Source organism: Schistocerca nitens, chromosome 7 (assembly GCF_023898315.1).
Source record: "Schistocerca nitens isolate TAMUIC-IGC-003100 chromosome 7, iqSchNite1.1, whole genome shotgun sequence".
NCBI lineage: Eukaryota > Metazoa > Arthropoda > Insecta > Orthoptera > Acrididae > Schistocerca > Schistocerca nitens.
In genome coordinates, this window is record NC_064620.1 from 276814935 (window position 1) to 276835325 (window position 20391).

A 20391-nucleotide genomic window follows, 5' to 3' on the forward strand; every position below is an offset into this window, starting at 1 on the left:
TAGAGTGGTGATGTTTGTAACTAACTTTCACTTTCTGTTGCAAATATACCATTTCCTATGGGATCAGGTGATTTAGCTCACATCTCTACTCTGACGTGGAATTAAGAAAAGAAACAATACGTTAGTCGAACACTCTTAATTTTTTCCTCAATAACCTATGTGCAATTTCAGCAAATGTCTCTGGCAAAAGGTTATCTTCATCATTTTGTGCTCCACAGTTGAATAATGCAAATTTTGACAGAAACAGCAATGTATCCCTTTCAAAGGAAAAGAAGAAATATAATTGGAAAGTAATGAATGTACTAAATTCCGCCGAAAATTAGTTGTTCGTAGTCGGGATGACCACAACAGGAGCAGAGCAATAAACGTTATCGGATTCGATTTTGTCTGAATTCTCCTACTGTTGGACAAAACAAAACTCTTCCCTTACCTGGTTCGTAATCGTCATTATAAAGCGAAAAAATCTTTTGGTTTACGCAAAAAAAATATTTATCTGACTTCGTGGCAAGAAATTTAGACTGTATGTTCGACTTGTATACATCGCAAATCTCCATATAATGGGGCGCGGATAGTACGCAAATCGAAGCATCACCGAACCATTCACTTTCCAAAGCGATTAGAAACTGAAACAGAGAAAAATTCTGGACATATCACTACTAACAGGATCTCTCTTGAACTAAAAACCTTTAACTGCAACTGAATTCTATGATAATTATTTGCAATAACATAAGTAACCCGAAAAGGTGCTCTTGCTTTAAAGCGGACAGATAAAGGAAGACGATTTCGGGAGGCTGTTCCTACCTCGATCATTTTTTAAATTGAATAAAATTGTAGCAACGTTGACTATAGAATAATACAGACACAATATACAATCCTTGGAGTATAAAAACACATTAATTAATTACAAAACGGCTACAGATGTGTTTCAGGTCAGTTTATTACGCCGCAACCAGTTTCATTCTAAATGAACATGTTGAGGTGGCCTGCAGTTCAGACAGACGAAGATTAGGCTGAAAGTCGCTACAGCATCCACACAGTATAATATACACGTAATATATGAAATACAACTCACATCGTAAGTTCACCAATAGATGTAATTTATTTTCACAACGTGGCAAAAATGTGGCCATAAAAAATGTATAATCGTCATACATAACTCTAAAAGGCACTTTCTGGAACACCACGAACACACAAACACATCGTCCCACGAGTACGTGCAGGGATCATAGCAAAATGCTGCGCTACACTGGACTGTCCGGGCAGGGCCACTCAACGAAAGAAGTGAACATGAAAATATCATGCTTCAAATGGTTCAAATCGCTCTGAGCACTATGGGACTTAACATCTCAGGTAATCAATCCCCTAGAACTTAGAACTACTTAAACCTAACTAACCTAAGGACATCACACACATCCATGCCCGAGGCAGGATTCGAACCTGCGACCGTAGCGGTCGCGCGGTTCCAGACTGAAGCGCCTAGAACCGCTCGGCCACCAACAGCCGGCATATCATGCTTGACTTCTACTGTGTCCACATACAGACTGTAGTACACCATAATCTTCTGTAACAAAGGTAATGATTTTAAGTGCGAAATGCAAGCTCAGATTAGAGTGAAATGCAACATTACTTAATTCGCTATTTACATCACAAATTCGTAAATGATATGTTTCTGCAATGTTTTAATTGTTCAGCACAATCACATTTATTTATAAAGAAATAATAACGTTATTTTCGCAGTGATAGGACTGAAGCACAGCATGTATTTAATGAGCTGAAGAGGACCGATGTTGGCTGAAATGGTATATTTCGTTAGAAGTAAATGTGATTGTACCGGACAATTAAATTATTGTAAAAAATACTCAATCACTGTGCCTTCCACCTCGACAGTAATGTCATCCTTTCGGAAATTTTTTTGAGATGAATGAGTGACAGATGACAGTCTGGTGTAAGATACACCATAAAGTTATCCAAGTAATTAGCAAAAATCGCATCCAGCCAACGCTTAATACAACCAGCGACCTATGCCGGCTTCAGACTGTCAGTCGTTGGACGACTTGTCTGCCGTAGCGGTAATAACTTATATACACAAACTGTACTCGTGAATCAGCCTTTGTATCAGTTCAAACCGTATAAAAATCGCTACAGTAGTTCGTGAAATTATCCCGAACATAACAGACAGAAAAACGCATCGGGGACTTTGGTTTACGATAAGGAACAAAATCCAAGGAACGAGAAGTAGTATTTACAAGAAGTCGGATCGTCATTAAACTGCAAGTTCCCTGTTCGGTTCATCGTACGCGTCGTGTGGGTGAGTTTTCTGGGGGTTCGGCAGTGGTATGTGCAAGTTGCTTGCCACGCTTTCCAGCTCAACACGCTGTATTTAATATTACGCATTGCAGGCAAAATAATACCATAAAACAAAATGAGAGTTCACTCACGCGGCTCTGTGCATAAATCTCCTTCCATTTGGAAATGTTCCTAACAATGACCCCTATTTTACAAGGCAAAACACCGTCATAGCTACAACTCAGTTTACAGATGTTTGTGTGTTTATGTTTGTTGTTGTGTGTTGTGGTCTTCAGTCCTGATACTGGTTTGATGCAGCTCTCCATGCTACTCTATCCTGTGCAATCTTCTTCATCTCCCAGTACCTACTGCAGCCTACATCCTTCTGAATCTGCTCAGTGTATTCATCTCTTGGTCTCCCTCTACGATTTTTACCCTCCACGGTGCCACAAACTTCTCTTCTCCCCAATCCTATTCAATACCTCCTCATTAGTTACGTGATCTACCCACCTTATCTTCAGCATTCTTCAGTAGCACCACATTTCGAAAGCTTCTATTCTCTTCTTGTCCAAACTAGTTATCGTCCATGTTTCACTTCCATACATGGCTACACTCCATACAAATACTTTCAGAAACGACTTCCTGACACTTAAATCTATACCCGATGTTAACAAATTTCTCTTCTTCAGAAACGATTTCCTTGCCATTGCCAGTCTACATTTTATATCCTCTCTACTTCGACCATCATCAGTTATTTTACTCCCTAAATAGCAAAACTCCTTTACTACTTTAAGTGTCTCATTTCCTAATCCAATTCCCTCAGCATCACCCGATTTAATTTGACTACATTCCATTATCCTCGTTTTGCTTTTGTTGATGTTCATCTTATATCCTCCTTTCAAGACACTGTCCATTCCGTTCAACTGCTCTTCCAAGTCCTTTGCTGTCTCTGACTGAATTACAATGTCATCGGCAAACCTCAAAGCTTTCACTTCTTCTCCATGAATTTTAATACCTACTCCGAATTTTTCTTTTGTTTCCTTTACTGCTTGCTCAATATACAGATTGAATAACATCGGGGAGAGGCTACAACCCTGTCTCACTCCTTTCCCAACCACTGCTTCCCTTTCATGCCCCTCGACTCTTATAACTGCCATCTGCTTTCTGTACAAATTGTAAAATTGTAAATAGCCTTTCGCTCCCTGTATTTTACCCCTGTCACCTTCAGAATTTGAAAGATAGTATTCCAGTTAACATTGTCAAAAGCTTTCTCTAAGTCTACAAATGCTAGAAACGTAGGTTTGCCTTTTCTTAATCTTTCTTCTAAGATAAGTCGTAAGGTTAGTATTGCCTCACGTGTTCCAACATTTCTACGGAATCCAAACTGATCTTCCCCGAGGTCCGCTTCTACCAGTTTTTCCATTCGTCTATAAAGAATTCGCATTAGTATTTTGCAGCTGTGACTTATTAAACTGATAGTTCGGTAATTTTCACATCTGTCAACACCTGCTTTCTTTGGGATTGGAATTATTATATTCTTCTTGAAGTCTGAGGGTATTTCACCTGTCTCATACATCTTGCTCACCAGATAGTAGAGTCTTGTCATGACTGGCTCTCCCAAGGCCATCAGTAGTTCTAATGGAATGTTGTCTACTCCCGGGGCCTTGTTTCGACTCAGGTCTTTCAGTGCTATGTCAAACTCTTCACGCAGTATCCTATCTCCCATTTCGTCTTCGTCTACATCCTCTTCCATTTCCATAATATTGTCCTCAAGTACATCGCCCTTGTATAAACCTTCTATATACTCCTTCCACCTTTGTGACTTCCCTTCTTTGCTTAGAACTGGGTTGCCATCTGAGCTGTTGATATTCATACAAGTGGTTCTCTTCTCTCCAAAGGTCTCTTTAATTTTCCTGTAGGCAGTATCTATCTTAACCCTAGTGAGACAAGCCTCTATATCCTTACATTTGCCCTCTAGCCATCCCTGCTTAGCCATTTTGCACTTCCTGTCGATCTCATTTTTGAGACGTTTGTATTCCTTTTTGCCTGCTTCATTCACTGCATTTTTATATTTTCTCCTTTCATCAATCAAATTCAATATTTCTTCTGTTACCCAAGGATTTCTGTTAGCCCTCGCCTTTTTACGTACTTGATCGTCTGCTGCCTTCACTACTTCATCCCTCAGAGCTACCCATTCTTCTTCTACTGTATTTCTTTCCCCCGTTCCTGTCAATTGTTCCCTTATGCTCTCCCTGAAACTCTCTACAACCTCTGGTTCTTTCAGTTTATCCAGGTCCCATCTCCTTAAATTCCCAACTTTTTGCAGTTTCTTCAGTTTCAATCTGCAGGTCATAACCAATAGATTGTGGTCAGAGTCCACATCTGCCCCTGGAAAAGTCTTACAATTTAAAACCTGGTTCCTAAATCTCTGTCTTACCATTATATAATCTATCTGATACCTTTTAGTATCTCCAGGATTCTTCCAGGTATACAACCTTCTTTTATGATTCTTGAACCCAGTGTTAGCTATGATTAAGTTATGCTCTGTGCAAAATTCTACAAGGCGGCTTCCTCTTCCATTTCTTACCCCCAAGCCATATTCACCTACTATGTTTCCTTCTCTCCTTTTTCCTACTGACGAATTCCAGTCACCCATGACTATTAAATTTTCGTCTCCCTTCACTACCTGAATAATTTCTTTTATCTCGTCATACATTTCTTCAATTTCTTTATCATCTGCAGAGCTAGTTGGCATATAAACTTGTACTACTGTAGTAGGCATGGGCTTTGTGTCTATCTTGGCCACAATAATGCGTTCACTATGCTGCTTGCAGTAGCTAACCCGCACTCCTATTTTTTTATTCATTATTAAACCTACTCCTGCATTACCCCTATTTGATTTTGTATTTATAACCCTGTATTCACCTGACCAAGAGTCTTGTTCCTCCTGCCACCGAACTTCACTAATTCCCACTATATCTAACTTTAACCTATCCATTTCCCTTTTTAAATTTTCTAACCTACCTGCCCGATTAAGGGATCTGACATTCCACGCTCCGATCCGTAGAACGCCAGTTTTCTTTCTCCTGATAATGACGTCCCCTTGAGTAGTCCCCGCCCGGAGATCCGAATGGGGGACTATTTTACCTCCGGAATATTTTACCCAAGAGGACACCATCATCATTTAATCATACAGTAAAGCTGCATGTCCTCGGGAAAAATTACGGCTGTAGTTTCCCCTTGCTTTCAGCCGTTCGCAGTACCAGCACAGCAAGGCCGTTTTGGTTAATGTTACAAGGCCAGATCATCCAGACTGTTGCCTCTGCAACTACTGAAAAGGCTGCTGCCCCTCTTCAGGAATCACACGTTTGTCTGGCCTCTCAACAGATACCCCTCCGTTGTGGTTGTACCTACGGTACGGCCATCTGTATCGCTGAGGCCCGCAAGCCTCCCCACCGACGGCAAGGTCCATGGTTCATGGAGGTGTGTGTTTATGTACAGACGATATTTATTAATTACTGGGTCGCTTCATCCGTTAATTTTAAGAAAGAAAAGATGACACTAAAGTCATTCAAATTCAATTCAAATTTTTAATTACTCAATGCAATTACAAACTGTTGGGTATGAGATCAATAAAAAAGGCGTCCAATTACGCAAAAATTATCGACATCAGTTAGCAGCATGAAATTATTCAGGGCTACTGATTATCTTCATATGTGCCGAAGACCGCTGAAGGATGTATCAGAGGACTAGTCTAAGTCTGAGCACTTAAAAATGCTACTAAACTCGGGAAGATTGATTCACAATTCCTGTAGTGAAATCTCTGTACGATGAAAAGGAAAACAACACCAATTGCTAAATAGTAATGCAAATGTCGAGCTGCACTGAGCAGCTCAAAAGCAAAATGTGACGCTTACTCAAAATAACCGCACCGAACATACGACAAGATGGAGATAGACGCCTCTGGATCTGTGTGTGTGCATTCAACACGTTCCCCCCACGGTCTCCGACGCCGAAAACTACATGTTAGACACCGACTGTGTCGAACACCAAGTTCTATGCAGAAGAGAGGCTGATACATATGTCCGTACACCTCGGGTGCCGGACCTCAGAGACGGGTATCTCTAGCGCTCAGTCCTGCTCCCGAACGACGTACCGTGGAGGGGAGCACCTGCAAGTTTTGCCACACTGGCAGTCGAGAATTTCTCCGTTCCCTTCGAAATACCGAGGAAATAACGCAGAATTTTCGCAATAGGCGGTTGTAGTACACCCGTAAACTCACTGGAGTTTGGCGCTGTGCAAGGCTCCCGCCGTCATTGGCTGAGAATTTTTTTTTATTTTTATTTTTTTATTTTATTTTTTTTATTCTTTTGGACAACGAGGCAGCTGTTTTGCCATGCTGTGTATGAAAAACCGACAGAAGCTCTAACATGCATGCCCAAGTGGGAGAGTACATGGCCCATGCTGGCTTCGCCCACGGCCTCTCAGGACCCTCGTGCCTCTTACGAAACGCAGTTCGTATTTCCGGCTTAGCGACACCAAAACCTGAAGCGAGCCCCTCCTAGTCTTTCGACCACGGAAACACACGTGTCGTTTCCCGCAATCCTTGCTTCGTGCGCGCACTACACGCACGCCTGCTGCCAGCTGCTAGGTCTACAACTTTGCTTCCGCCGTTTATCCTCGACGTTTGAGACTTTATTGTGAAAAACTTACAAAAAATTTACGATTCAAAGTATTGGCCATCGTTGGCCACTGAGTTCTCCTAGCTTTAGGGCAGCATACGAATCCCGCAGTGTATAAATTGGGCATCTTTGGAGGGAAGCCATGAATCGAGCCAATTTTGCACTTGTCTACATGACCTCAAGTGCTAGTCAGCTAGGTCGTGTGTCATAGATCGAGAAAGGTGGCAGTCAAGCGAGGAATATCTGAAGAATACAGCGGGTGGGGTAGAAATTCCCATATCAAAGTTTCCAAGTATGTTTTGATGGGATTTTCGACATGGGGTCGTGCACTGTCATGCTGCAAAATCATTTTCTTTTTTCATGTCTATCGATGTAGTGTGGCCGTTTGTCTTTCAGTGCTCGGCTCAAACACACCAATTGCTTTCGATAACGCTCTCCTGTGATTGTTCCCGTCGGTTGCAGTCACTTTCACAACCATGCCGGTCTTCAAAATCAAAATCACCATTTTTGAAACATGGAAACCATTTTCTGCGAAGTTCTGTCACAAACAGGCGTCTCATCATAGGTCTAATCCAGCTTTTTATGAGCCTCAGCCACAGATTTCTTCATATGAAAGCAGAAAATTAATACCTCCCGCAGATGACGAGAATTGGGCTCGTAAGTTGGCGTATTCAGTCGAGAATAACTTTATGATGCAATCAAAAATCGACTGAAATTTTGATGGCGTTATGTTCTCAAATGCCTAAGCTTACTGTATGACAGTTACGACGAACGACTTGCACCACTACTTTCCACTACTGCCGTCTATTTCAAAACGGCGGAAGCAAACTTGTAGACCTAATACTTTCGATTCGCACCAACATAGGAGAAATTCTCTTCTCACGTCCCAGACTTAACAGATCTAAATCCTGTTCGCAGGAAACTTACACATAATACAACAGCAGGCAATTTATATGGCGTCGCAGAGAGACATGTGACTCTCAGTTACGTCGCAACACATGCAAAACAGATACTGTTGTTACACAAACTTATGATGTAACAACCGAACATTAAAAAAGACTTGTCTGGCCCGGAAAACATTTACAATTATACTAACCTAGGATTGATCCCTGTTAATGAAAATCATTAAAGAGGCTATAAATGGCCACAGTTGACCTCGGTGCACTGCAATTTACCAAACTACGAGACACGCGGAATAGCTCTGCCTGAGGGTAGTAGTAAAAGCATTTTCAGTGTTCTGTTGCTGCTCTTGCTGTATGGAAGGATCATCTGACTCCGCTTGGTCATTCAATTTGCCCCACAGAAGAAACCCCAGGGAGACAGATCAGTCGGTCGAGGTGGCGTGCAGACTGTACTGCCGGTTGTCCCCTCCTCTGCTCACAGAATACCTCATGCACTAGAGATAGGGTTTCAAGGCGGTGTAAGCTGTTGTTCCGTCTTGCTGAAAATACCCATACAATCGTTGATCTTCTGATTTGGTCCACACATAGACTAAACAGTTTCTGCACATACCAGTTAACATTATTTCGTGGAAGAATGGTCTTACGATGTGGACACCAGACACTGATCACCAAAGGCCAATCTCCAATTATGCAACAAATCCTCAAAACATTGATGGGGATTTTCCGATGCATAGTGAGTTCACGTAACCGGGCAGTCTGAATCAGTTCTCATATCAGAAAGGAAAAACTGAGTCCTGATTCCACTTCACTCAGAAACTACCAGCAGACCTCAACATGCGAAAGTTCGTCTCAGTACCTTAACTCTTGCGCAACAGTAAATTTGTGAAGATACAGACGTAAGCCTTTAATCTTTCGCTGCTACAGCCTCTTAATTCCCACCTGCACAGACGAACGCCGTTGAGATTTCGTCGTATTTGGTCCCATCTTTGCTTCACTCGAGCAATGTTTTCTGGTGTTCGAACATCTTTCGGATATGAAACTTCCTGGCAGATTAAAACTGTGTGCCCGACCGAGACTCGAACTCGGGACCTTTGCCTTTCGCGGGCAAGTGCTCTACCATCTGAGCTACCGAAGCACGACTCACGCCCGGTACTCACAGCTTTACTTCTGCCAGTATCTCGTCTCCTACCTTCCAAACTTTACAGAAGCTCTCCTGCGAACCTTGCAGAACTAGCACTCGTGAAAGAAAGGATATAGCGGAGACATGGCTTAGCCACAGCCTGGGGGATGTTTCCAGAATGAGATTTTCACTCTGCAGCGGAGTGTGCGCTGATATGAAACTTCCAGGCAGATTAAAACTGTGTGCCCGACCGAGACTCGAACTCGGGACCTTTGCCTTTCGCGGGCAAGTGCTCTACCATCTGAGCTACCGAAGCACGACTCACGCCCGGTACTCACAGCTTTACTTCTGCCAGTATCTCGTCTCCTACCTTCCAAACTCTCGCAGGAGAGCTTCTGTAAAGTTTGGAAGGTAGGAGACGAGATACTGGCAGAAGTAAAGCTGTGAGTACCGGGCGTGAGTCGTGCTTCGGTAGCTCAGATGGTAGAGCACTTGCCCGCGAAAGGCAAAGGTCCCGAGTTCGAGTCTCGGTCGGGCACACAGTTTTAATCTGCCAGGAAGTTTCATATCAGCGCACACTCCGCTGCAGAGTGAAAATCTCATTCTGGGATCTTTCGGATAGTTGCTGTTTTTGAATTCGCTGTAGAGCGTCATTTTGCCACTGTGCTTTGCACTGCAGACATTGGTAGAGGCTTTGTTAGAACGCTTCCTGTTAAATCCAACCTAGTCGTCAAATATGGGGTGTCTAGGAAATATGCTCTCTCCGATCGCTAGACAACATTCAAACAAATCGTATTAATGAGTTTTATAACAAATGAAATAATTACAGTACTTACCTTCGTGATTAAGCAGATGTGTCGCAAGCAAATGGTGACCTACGAAATAAACAAGCCTCTTCAATATAAACAGTTTTCAAGTCGCTGCTATGCAAACGCCTAATCTTGAAGCTGCTATTAGACTGGGCCCCGACCACTCGAGCTTGGCGCTTATGTCCTCTTCGCCTAGGGGCCGCTGCTGACGCGTTGTCATCCTGGAGAGGGCTATTGGCTGACCTCTTCTCACAGCCATCTCTTCTATCTCGTTCCCCACTGGCGTGCTGGCGCTTAACATTACGCCGTAACAGTTTCAATCTTAAACTCTTGCTCAAGCGGTTTCGCTCACGTATTCCACGGACTGTACTTCGCGTAACACTCGACAATTAACAAGCGCTGTTTTATCATGAGTATGTTTTGCTGCATTTAACTGTTCACTAATCACGTCTGCTTCTCTCATTCACTCAAACGTAATAACACAACGAAGTACTCTGGACAAAGGATGTGTGTGGCACCCATGCGCAGACTTGCGACAGCAAGTGATTGATGGACACATTGTCTGAGCAGGGTAGTTCTGCGAAGGCTCAGTTCAGAGCCAATCTCAAATATTTCCCTGGTCAGTTTCATTTTGTCCACATAAAACATCCAATTACTCAATAAGATAGATTCACTCATATCGTTAACAAAAAAGGTAGATCAGAAAGAATTATATGTAATATAATGTAAACAGTACTTGAGATCATACAACATGGTTGTGACTGATGTACAAAACTGATTACCAAACAGAGTAAGATAAGCGCGTGTAAAAACAGTTGGATTTCTACACAGGATAGGTTGAGTGGTCTGCAGTTAACAAGAATAAAACTAAGTTGCATTCCCCACGACATAGTAGAATAATTTTATGTATAACAAGTCAGCTAAAAAGAACGTTAAGTACATAAATTGCATCAGCATTACATGGTAACAAAAGATAGCTAAATTGTCAAAAATAAGCGAATTCACTGACTGCCAGTAAAAAAAAACTGCCTGTGAGCTATAGTAAATCTGTAATACACTACTGGCCATTAAAATTGCTACACAACGAAGATGACGTCCTACGGACGCGAAATTTAACCGACAGGAAGAAGATGCTGTGACATGCAAATGATTAGCTTTCCAGAGCATTCACACAAGGTTGGCGCCAGTGGCGACACCTACAACTTGCAGACATGAGGAAAGTTTCCAACCGATTTCTCATACACAAACAGCAGTTGACCGGCGTTGCCTGGTGAAACGTTGTTGTGATGCCTCGTGTAAGGAGGAGAAATGCCTACCATCACGTTTAAGAATTTGATAAAGGTGAGATTGTAGCTTATCGCGATTGCGGTTTATCGTATCGCGACATTGCTGCTCGCGTTGGTCGAGATCCAATGACTGTTAGCAGAGTATGGAATCGGTGAGTTCAGGAGGGTAATATGGAACGCCGTGCTGCATCCCATCGGCCTCGTATCACTACCAGTCGAGATGACAGGCATCTTATCCGCATGGCTGTAACGCATCGTACAGCCACGTCTCGATCCCTGAGTCAACAGATGGGGACGTTTGCAAGACAACAACCATCTGCACGAACACTTCGACGACGTTTGCAGCAGCATGGACTATCAGCTCGGAGACCATGGCTGCGGTTACCCTTGACGATGCATCACAGACAGGAGCGCCTGCGATGGTGTACTCAGCGACGAACCTGGGTGCACGAATTGCAAAACGTAATTTTTTCGGATGAATCCAGGTTCTGTTTACAGCATCATGATGGACGCATCCGTGTTTGGTGACATCGTGGTAAACGCACGTTGGAAGCGTGTATTCGTCATCGCCATACTGGCGTATAACCCAACGTGATGGTATGGGATGCCATTGGTTACACGTCTCGGTCACCTCTTGTTCGCATTAACGGCACTCTGAACAGTGAACGTTACATTTCAAATGTGTTACGACCCGTGGCTCTACCCTTCATTCGATCCCTGCCAAACCCTACATTTCAGCAGGATAATGCACGACCGCATGTTGCAGGTCCTCTACGGGCCTTTGTGGATACACAAAATGTTCGACTGCTGCCCTGGACAGCACATTCTCCAAATCTCTCACCAACTGAAAACGTCTGGTCAATGGTGACCGAGCAACTGGCTCGTCACAATACGCCAGTCACTACTCTTGATGAACTGTGGCATTATGTTGAAGCTCCATGGGCAGCTGTACAGTCATGCTCAAAAGTTTCCGAACGACCTGAATTGCATTTCACCTGATTCGCATGCAAACCACATAACGCAGCTGTCTATCAGGTCCTCTAATCGCTCCTTGGTACAGTCGTTTGACTATTGAAAATGGTTCCAACAAGTCACCACTAGAAAACACTGCTCTGTATCGCAATAACTCAAGATGTAAAGTAATACTACGATACTACAAATATCAGGGAACACCTTATCACAGATAAGACTGTCCTTAAGGTTTGTAAGCTCACATTTATTACAATAAATGACGTACCTGAAATGTTACCACTCTCATTATTACGTCAGATAGGTAATGCACGTAGTAAGTTCGTCGTATTCATGATTTCCACTTCAAAGTAACATACCGTACTTATTATTTAACACAAAATGACATTAAAAATTTAAGTTATTCACGAGCAGCTAGTTGAGAATATGTAAGAACTTCAAATGACACGACGAACCGCCTCGTTCTGCAAATGGATTCAAAACCAGGTCATGCAGACTAAGCAAAGATTTTGTGACTGACGGAAACTAACAATCATTCCTGATTAGGCATATAGAGAGTGATATAACTCGATTTTACACAGCATCAATTGGCAAATACCAACTTTAAATGACATAACGCAAACATTTTTACCGGACGCGAATTCCTATCCAGCACCTATTGTCCCTGTTAACGAACTACGAGACGTGTTAAATATTGCTTCTTAACAAATAACTTATTTTAAATGCCATGTGGTAAAGCTTTGTGTTGGGCAGGGACTCGAGCCCAGAACCTAATCGGATAGATATCGAAGCACAATCAACTGTAACATATCGCATTTTCTCGGCAGTAGCTAGATGTTTTAACTGAAATGGCGAGACGAAACATTAATTTTTTCCTTCCCAGGACTCCACCCCAGCACATATCGCTGTTATATTCTAGAGAAAACGAACGTTAAATATGGGTTTGTTGCACCAGCAGCGACATGTGAGCATTTTTGAACTAGAAATAATATGACGAAGAGTTCAGTGCTGACTGGGAATAGAGCTCCACAAATATCGTTGTTGACTACACACAAAGAGACGTCAGCTACCAAATGTTTCTCCACCAGCAGCTCGGAATAACATCTTGAACTTACAGTGATCTCGCAAATAATTCTGTGTCTCACTGGGAGTCAAAAATGTCAAATATCGTTAGTGTTGAAAACGAATGAAAATACATTAAAAATCGAAATTATTATCCACCAGCACATAGGTGTTCTCATGCTAGATCTTGATAATACATAATGAAATCTTTAGTGCCGGGCCAGGATTCGAAACGATTCAGGCGCAATATGTGGAGATGTTGACGAACCTGCAGTTTTGAACAAACAACAAATTGTAGCCGAGCTGTATTGTCACGAAGGGATCAAATTCCGCGTTAAGGGCGGTCTGAGTTTCATTCCCAGTTCGACATACAGAAGCTCAGATAAAAGAAGGAATAAGTGTCCTGTGATCCTACATAGCGTTTGTTTCGTCACTAGAAATAAATAACTAGTATAAGAAAGGTTACTGGTGATAGAGTTTCTACATGTCGCCACTCCAGACTTTATTGTGGCTCAACCTAACGTCTTCTTGGTAGAAAATAAATATCATTTTTAATGTGAATTTCAGACCACAATGCCCTTATATCTTCTTCACTTGGTGTAGCCAGAAGAGAGTGAAATCTGTCTCTCCCTATCAAAAATTACAGACCGAAGTTGGAACCAAACCCACACCATAGATATACGAACCTATCATCAGCCCAACAGACCACCAAGTCCTCTTCTCAGAGGCTCATTTTTCTTTCATAATGCCGCTGTGCCACACTGGCTGAGAATTCTGACACACAGGCTCCCTGTATCAATTTGCATCATTTACTTGGTTGACCGAATCACAATGAACTAGCTGCCACGGCTACCCAGAGCATACATTCAACTTTATTTTGTAATCACCAAAATAAAATCACATAACTGCCACCTACACAGAACAGCCAACAGTGTAGGATGCAGAAATTTAAATAGGAAGTGTTCCTTTCCACTTGAGCTACTCTATTGCGCTATCTGTTTGTTGAAAACGTCGTGCAGTGCAAAAGAAAAGGTATAACTGTTTGTGTCTCATAAGTATTGACCTGGCCATATGCATCATCCCACAGCGCTGTGGAATGCAGAAGTTCTGGAGGAACTGTTGTTGACTTCTGGAGCTGTTATAGCTACGTGACAGCTAGTAGCATAATGGCAAGTAAGTAAGATGTCGCGAGTTCGAGTACATTCACTGCTGTATTTTTTAAAACGCAATTCTGCTGCCTGCTAAAGTTATCAATCTAATGGAACTTGTAACATAATTCCCTTCTCCTCTCAACCAAAAATAGTCGTATATGGAAAGAGGGCTAACTGCTGCGACATTTTGTTCATTTCAGGTTTTACAGACAGCCAGACAGTAGATGCATCTCGAAACTTTTGTATTATGTATGGGGAGAGCGCATCGTGCCAAAATACGTCGGAAAAGTATTTTCTACATTAGCTGTCGTCTGGTAGTGGCACTTTATTCTTCTTCAAACCTTGTTTGACAGCTATAACTCAGAACAAGTTTTCTACATGCATGTAATCAATAAACTGCTTTAGCATTTTCAGACTACTATAGGTAACATCGGAGAATTCGCGTATATCGTTGATGATTAATTTCTCTCTCATGTTTACTATTGTTTTAACGCTAAAGGAAACCTTACGAAAATTGTGAGCTGTATTATAAGAAATGTAATAAAACTACCCACAATAACCTTATGACGAAAGTCTGATTTAATAAAACTATCTGTACACAAGCGTGCCTCTATAGACACGAATTGGTAAAATACTACTCACTTAGATTTTGATTGGGTTTGTGTTTAACTGGTATGCTGTGTCATATTCAAGAGGGATGCAAATGTGGCATTTCATAAATAAAGTTATGTATTCCTACAAAACCAAAATTTGCTTGTCAGCAGCGGAAAGAGGGGTTACCTGTTGTGCAGCATTGTAAGTTTTTCACCATGAGCCGATAGTATTTTCTTGAGATTTCCTTAGCGATGTCTGATCTGACAGCTAGTAGCTCTTTCACAGAAGGGATAAAAAGGCGACACACAGTGAGACTGGAACTGCGAACCATAGCAGACGCTTTTTCACTGTTCGGCACGTTACCACAAAGCTGGCGAAGAAGTATGTGTCTTAGCTTCCTCTTACGAGACCAATAGTGGCTAGAACTCGTAAACCGCTATTTAAAAGACGAGATTAGTTGCGATTTCCACGTGCAACGACTTTCCTAGTCTGAAAACCGTAAAGTTACAATCTTTTGTTACACCTCAAGCGATAATAAATCAGATTATTCAATGTAAATGACAGGTAAAATCAAGTGAACTTTGAGGCTTGATTCCGTGCACACCAGGAAGTAACTCCTCGATCACAGAGTTGCCAAACATACATTGCCTTGTTGCCAAATCTCAGTTACACTACCAGCAGGAAGAAGGCAAACCGATGTGATCTAACAGCGGGCTGGAAAGTGACCATAGCTGGTGTCTCCAAGTCGCGGCTGCAATGGCTTGGAATTCGTAATGCGTCTGATTCGCATTTCTGTAACTAGGTTCAGGGACTGGAGCGTAGTTACTAATAATACTCAGAATTGACTGCAAACTAGGCATCATAAATCAGTAACTCTCATAGCTGTTTTTATATTTCTTTCGTAAGTGTACTCAAAACTAAGAAATTCATTCACAGACGTTTTCGTGCCTCGCCGATGGTCGAGCACAACAAACAAACAAAAATAAAAAAGAATGTGTGTGTGTGTGTGTGTGTGTGTGTGTGTGTGTGTGTGTGTGTGTGTGACACACAGAGAGAGAGAGAGAGATAAAAATCAAATGGTTCAAATGGCACTGAGCACTATGGGACTCAACTGCTGTGGTCATTAGTCCCCTAGAACTTAGAACTACTTAAACCTAACCTAACCTAAGGACATCATACACATCCATGCCCGAGGCAGGATTCGAACCTGCGACCGTAGCAGTCGCACGGTTCCGGACTGCGCGCCTAGAACCGCGAGACCACCGCGGCCGGCAGATAAAAATCAAAAGGAATGAGAGAGAGAGAAAGAAAGAGAGAGCAAAAAATTGTAAAGGAATTGAATCATGGTATGTAAAGAAATCATTCATTAAAATGACACGTTCCACATCATGACGAAATATCGTATTCATGAAATATGAAACAAGAATTAATCTAATGTAATCTAATCATATCATATTGATTACTAGCCATTAAGAGTCATGAATTACCGAAGCTTTTGCCAATACCAGTAATCAAACAAACTTGGAAATAAGAGACGACAATTTTTCTAATAAACCGGGACTTCTGTCAAGACCCTTTCGTCCCTGTTAACTAACCACGAAAGATATCTGATATACCTCTATTCTACAGTAACAAAGTGTGCATGCATTTAAAGGTGAAATGCATGATGTAAAGTTCTATGACAGAGATACGAACCCAACCCGGTTCTTTCTCTGTCTGCGGAATCCTTTTCATGCTAATATCAAACATCAGCAACTACTCGTAGATTACATTAAAACTAAAGTAATTAATGAAGACGTTACTTGATAACAAAAACGCGCCGCCTTTCTTCATTTACTTGCGCCTAGAAATGGCTATCGAGTTCTGCCAAACCAAAAGGCAAGAGATCTTACTGCCTTCCGATATACGTCGCTGTCGGTTCTTCCATATGATTTTGGTCAACATAACCTGTTTCAAGTTGTGTATGACAGACAATGTTTTAGAAAATCAATTGTTTTCCTTTGCAATAAACAGAAAGATTTTCATTCTAAGCTATGCATGTACAAAATTTTCACAATATTGGTTCAAATTTAATATTCGCTTCTATAATGTAGGAAGGTATTTCACAGTTGCAAAAATCGCATCCGACTCATTGACCTTACACTTAGTCGCTGACCATAAATTCTAGCTCAGAGTGACACCAGTTTAAGTAACCTAATGTAGCGAAGACTGTTTGCCAGTGCTCTTTCTCACCGGAAAATACGCAATTCACTCATTGGGCTCCATAAGTACACTGTAACAGTAATTTGTGTGTGTATGCAATGCATACGGATTATAATTCAGTGGTTCTCTCTCTTCCACTTCTGTATACAATATGCCTGACCTAAACGGGCCCTTTATCATTACAGGCCCTGGGTAGTTCAACAGCATACTGACAACAGTAATGTGCTTATACTGACAACCTGACTGTTCTTTTTACCTGATTTTGTAATCATTTAAATAAAACAACATGATCTTCCAGTGGGAGACATTTCGTGCCTCTTTTCCTTCTGTGAAATTTGTCAATACGCTTTTTGCCTTCCAGCCAGCGAAATGCGGCAGAGTTCGGCCGGTAAAGGATTCACAAACCACGATTTATTGCCGTTAAGACCATTTCTTTAAACATTGTCGTAGCTGAAGGAATTTAGTTTCGTCTTAAATCGTGTCAAGCAGCAATGTTCACAGACATCTCAAATAGGAAAAAGCTCATTATGCAGGTACGAAGGTTGTAAAACAATCTTCCCACAGTTTGTGTCAGGTTCATCTTTTCGTCTGATAGCACTGCGTAAGTATTTTGTCTATGAGGTATCACAAGTAGTGTTCCTGTAGCTGTGGGAATCATTGGTTGAAAACGTGTTTAACAGCAACGGGTACAGTACTGCTAAATATTCAAAATGATTATCAACCTAAGTCTGAGTTCATCCGCAAACTGAGGCGAATTTATAATATTGAAGCTAGACTGTGTATCCTTGTCTTCCTTGAGTGGACATTGGAAGGCGTTTACACACACATATACAATACTATGAATACTTCGAACGCTATAGTTAACGTTGCTCTCAAACTACTTTTGTTTTTTAATTCTTCTGGGACTTCAGCGTGCAATATGTATTGTAGATACAGTCTTAGAGCAAAACATTGACCGCCGACTCGTTCACGTAAGGTGGGCAATACAGTCGTGCTCCTCTCAGAATCCTATGCCCGGCAATATGCTCGATCTGGCAACATTGTAGACTGCGGCATTTCCCAGAGGAAGTCTTGACTTCGGTCTTGGTACTATATTCTTGACTACGACCGTAGTCTTGAGGTGAAACGCAATACTAGCTAAACTAAAAGCACACGTCGACAAAGTTTTTATCGCCCCTTTCCTCTCGGTGCTTAAGCTATGAGTGTAATTCAAGCGAATTTACAATAGATTTCGTTTTCTGTCACACTGTTAATAACAGTTTGGTCCAACAATGTTTTAGCGAAAGATTTCTTTGCAGACCATCTGCCTCTGAACACCGCATGCGTCTGAGTTCTCTGGGACCCGTTTACTGCCAACCGGCGGGGGCTGAGGCACTGCATTGTTTCGCCTTCTGCCGACAACGTCTGCTCCACTCCGCACATTCGACCATGTAGAATGCTTTAATGTTGTTGAGTGGTGACCCATAAAATCTGTCTACGATTTGTGTTTCACTCTTGATAGCCAAGGAGGCACAAAACCGTTTTTATTTTATGATTATTTTATTACACTAGAATGCAATACATCAATGTGGCAAAGAATTAATTTCATTGTTTCTGATCCAGTGCACTACAATTAAAGCATCACATTCTGTTCTTTTTCCTTTTACGGGAGGTTCCTCAAATAATTAGTTATTGTCATGGATTCATATGTGTTAGTCAAGACACAGAGAGTAAGTGCAATATAATGTGTTTGATTTCTTTCTTTGATTATCTATGGTAAATGGATGCAAAAGATTGTGTCAATACCTATCAGAACCTGCTCTATAGATACTCAGGCTTGTTTTGAGGTCTATACCTTAATTAATGGAGAAGTGAACAGTGTTCACAAGTGATATTTAAAATATTCAATTGGATTTAAGGCTACAAAATTGCTCATATTTGAAGATACCCAGAGAAAAAGTAAGTTGCTAGAGCCGCTGTTAGCAAATGTGTGCAGGGAGTTCCTAATTGCTACTGTGGAAATGTAGCATAGAGGCCCTATAGTAATCAAGAGGTTCATTTCCTTCATACTTATCACCCTGGCATGTGAGTCTTAAGTGAAGAACAATATTGAAATTCGTATCGCTGAAAGTCGATTCGAATTTCTTCAGAGACGCTGGTATTGCGAAGCAGCTTGGCAGTCACAAATCCAAGATCTATGACCATTAACACAACTTACAGAGTCGAGCTACCAAGAGGATTTGATGTGTAAAGGTTTCCTTCCGATTTCGATACATAATTTTTTCTGAAAATTCGCAGCTCCATAAAATATATCAAAAAAAAAAAAAGCTCGCATCCGCTGGCCCCTACCACGGTTAGAACTGACGACTCATTGAGCCGTTCTGACCCGAGAGACGGGCGGTACCACCGGGCTACCGACACACTGCTGCCTGTACGCCACTCTCGTCATGGTATTTGTCGCTCAGCCTCATAACGCATCGTGAAAGATAATAACAGTTGTCACTTACGTGAAGAATAGCATTTCTTTAGACCAAATATTGAATTTTCGGTCTCAGTGTCTTAGTTTACATGAGCATTATATAGCACGAGTCATTCAAATGGAGGGAACATCAAGTGAATTTAGCGAGTCAATTCAGTACCATACGCGGAAGTGATTGCACCGTCACAGTGTTGCCTAATGCTTGTGACGATGTTGCTAATTCTCAGTTGTGTTATGAACAGCTCTGTAGCGGTATGCGGGGATAATGCCATGCTCGTGTCATAGGAGGATATGGAGAAGAGGCGCGGTGTTTGGTTAATATGAGGCGTTTTCTCCTACGAGTTGTGTCAAACATTCAGGTGTATAATCTTCCATCACGATTACAGTTTCCTAGAAAATATATACGAATAAAACACTTACCTTGTTACTTTGTGATAAAAGATTATTTCAGTACAATAAAAAGTCTTTGGAAATCACTTATGCCCACCTGTCAGAAAAGTAAGATAACAAACACTTTGCACCTCGAAATCGATTGCACCTATGTGCAGTCTTGTGACGTTTAAATAAATCGTCTTAACGGTACTAAAACGTGGTTTGTGAATCATTTACCGGCCGTACTCTGCCGCATTTCACTGGTTGGAAAAAGGGGACGAAATATCTCCTATTGGAAGGTATTGTTGTTTTATTTAAATTATTCCAAAATCAGGTAAAACGAACAATCAGGTTGTCAGTATAAGCACATTACTGTTGTTAGTATGATGTGGCATTGCCCAGGGTCTGTAATGATAAAGGGCCCGTTTAGGTCAGGCATATTGTATACAGAAGTGGAAGAGAGAGAACCACTGAATTATAATCCGTATGCATTGCATA